This window comes from Adiantum capillus-veneris, chromosome 18, assembly GCF_014529385.1.
Source record: "Adiantum capillus-veneris isolate H3 chromosome 18, ASM1452938v2, whole genome shotgun sequence".
In the NCBI taxonomy this organism is placed as follows: Eukaryota; Viridiplantae; Streptophyta; class Polypodiopsida; order Polypodiales; family Pteridaceae; genus Adiantum; species Adiantum capillus-veneris.
The window spans coordinates 132,104,453-132,107,668 of NC_140948.1; the positions used below are offsets into that span (position 1 = coordinate 132,104,453).

Genomic DNA, 3,216 nt, shown 5'->3' on the forward strand with positions numbered 1-3,216 from the left:
TGGCTAGAGAGGACTATTTTCTGTTGCTACAGTACATGCAGCATCAGTTCCCAACCCTCTCTGTCCAAAAACAAAATTGCAAGTTTGGTCGTCGGAACAACAGAGTTCAGTATAGGCCTCAAAAGAACCGTCGGTATTACATAAAATTTTCGATGCGTATAACTACGTCTATACAGGCATATATAACTGCGTAAATTTCGGCAGTTATAACTGAGTATATTTCGATGGTGATTACCGGTATATATACTGACGCTACGATACTGGCGTTTATTACGATGCTTATTCCAACGTATTTTACTTTTAAAAGAAAGCTTGTCTCGCCGGTATTTGCGCGACGTGTTATAGTGTACAACCTATTTTTGAATGTTCATTTTCCTCTTATTCTCTTTCTTCTTCTTATTTAAAATAAATCCTGATAAGAGAGAGAGAGAGAGAGAGAGAGAGAGAGAGAGAGAGAGAGAGAGAGAGAGAGAGAGAGAGAGAGAGAGAGAGAGAGAGAGAGAGAGAGAGAGAGAGAGCAGTTCTTTGTGTGTGCCCTAGAATTGCCGAGCAAGAGAGAGGAAGGGAGGTCATCCGTTGCAAGCGTTCGAGGCTGCTACAACTGCTGTCAGCACTATCTGCACGCCTCGACCTGCAAAATTTTTATTGCATTACTATTATTTTTGCTTTGATAACATAATTTCTGCTAGTTAACACCGTAGTATGCTCAACATCATGATGGGTGTCCTAATGAGTATGCTAGTTAGCATATGGTATGTGCTAGTTAGGATGCCTTGTGCTCTAGCTAGCATACAGAGTTACCTGGTAAACACAAGATATATGCTAACTAACACTCTTTATGCTAGTTAACATACACTGTTGCATGCACATTAGGATGTTGATTGTGCTATTTAACCCTATGATTTTTTTTCATGAAATTGCTGGATGTCCTAGTTAGCAATCTGAATACTGATCATCATTTGGATGTTGTAGGTTGAGTCCTTTTGTAGATTCAAGGAAAAACATCCATATTGCAAGATTGGCATGAAAATGTCTAAGATGTTGAAGCCATTCTTTTGTAGGTGGCTGAAGGATAGATACACATGCTGTTGCGAATACCATGTGCAGATGTCTTTTTTGAAGGACACATTGAACCACATGCGCTCTCGTGCTTTTGGGCTGCATAGAGCAGGTTGTGATTGTATATGTAGTATCTGTACCCCAGGTGAGAACATTAGCAAGGGTGCCTGGCTTCACATCACACGTTCAAAGGTGTCACACATATGTGGGAGTCTGTTCTCTGTCCAAAGCCGGCAGATGCAATTTTCCATAGAAGGGAATGCCTGATGGGAGAGTGTTCTGACATGTGGAGTGAATAGGTTGAAATTATGCTGCTTGGAGACAACAAAGCGAGGTAATAGTATTAATGTGAAAGTATTTGCATATGTACAAGCTCAAGACAAGCATGGAAATAGTAACAAAAGAAAAGATCAGGCCTTTGCACAAAGAAATGCAGTGCTGGGAGTTTCTTCAACTCTTGAAGACCAAGTTGGAGATCTTTATCACTCATAATTATGTGGCTCGATGGAAAGGACAACAATTCAAGGATTTCCTTCTTCGGTTTTGGGACGATGTCGTCGTATCAGTTGTTGATTTTGCAGAGAATTATGCCTTCAAGGAACAAAATAAGATTCAGTCAATGCATTGGCACTCTAGTCAAGTAACCATTTTTGTACACATAACATACTACCGTAGGGCAGGGGAGGTAAACCATCCACTTCTTCATATTAGATGACAAGGTGCATGACATGTTGTTCGTGCAACACTGCTTCATGCTACACCATGACTGGTTACAACAAGAGGGTGTCACTCCTAAGTAACATTGGTTGTGGTCTGATGGTGCGGCCTCACAGTTCAAGGGAGCCAGGCCTTTTTACTTCGCTGCAAGATATGGTGGACTCACAGATATGGGGATGAGCTGGTTCTTCTTTGGATCAGGGCACAGCAAGGGAGAGTATGATGGTGCAAGAGCAGTTGTGAAAAGAACCTTGACCCATGAACAGCTAAAACCTAATGGAGATATTTTGCGGTGTGCAGCTAATGTGGTTGCTTATTGCCAAGCAAACCTGTCTCGCAGGGAGCACCTTCACACTATCCTTCAAAAGAAAGGGAATGTGCCCGTGTGTTCTGGGAGGTTAAAGAGGGGGAAGTGAACAGGGAGGTGAAGTGGAATTGTGCCACTGTGGCAAAAACCCGCTCTCTGCATGCTTTTTGTGGTCACAACCCTGGGGATCCAACTGCCCTTGCAACAAGAGCCTTGGCATGCTTCTGTGATGCATGCATGCATGGAAGATGGAATCGCTGCATCAATAAAGCTCACGTGCAGCCTTGGGATTATCATACTCTATTGCCATTACCTGATGAGGCTGTGTCAGATTCTGAGCCGGAAGATGAAGCAACCACCTATGATGACTTCACATACAAAGGTCACCATGATGTGTTAAGTGCTCTATGTGCTGGCGACACATTTGCTGTAAATCCAGATGCTTCGACCAACGTCGAGGATGTGGATTTCTACCTGGTCAAGTGTGTTGCAGCAAAGGAGAAGGTGGAGAAGGGGTAACTCGATGAGTGGGGCAATGCAATTGATAGAGGATCATATGTTGTGCAAGGTCTGTATTACGAGCAATTGGATGCATACACCTTCAAGATAGACCACAAACAGCCCATCGTCCACGTACTTTCACATCTGGTATGATGTATCAAAATACCCATGGAGCACATCCCAAGGAGACGGCAGGTGTACACAATCAACCTAGAAAGCTATGAAGCAATCTATAATAGCATGCCCTTCAGCTTTTAAGTTGTAATCATTGGATCTTCAATATACTTCTTGCTTGGAGATAATGCAGTTTTATCAAAAACTTGGGTATCTTCTGTCTCTTGTGTGCTACATGGCTTTGGTGTCTTTCACAGACGGTCTCAGTTTAAGAGAGATCATTTGTACAACCTGTCTCATTAAACATAGAGGATCTAAGCTCATCAAGAAAATGTAGAACTCTAGATAGGTGATGAAACAAGCTCAAAGTCCACCTCCTTTGGTCTCTTACAATTTACGCTTTTAACAGCAAGACTCCATATGGTTTGGGCACGTACCCCACAAATATAAATGGAAACTGTAAAAGAAGGCACACCCAGCTTAGAAGAAAGGCATCAGGGTTTGGAAAGATGTGTACA

The 3,216-nt window shown here is 42.5% G+C and overlaps 1 pseudogene; it reads left to right on the top strand.

Annotated features, from left to right (window-relative positions):
- Positions 1–2,320: 2,320 nt before the first annotated feature.
- Positions 2,321–2,842, top strand: LOC147436440 (uncharacterized; annotated as a pseudogene).
- Positions 2,843–3,216: the final 374 nt, after the last annotated feature.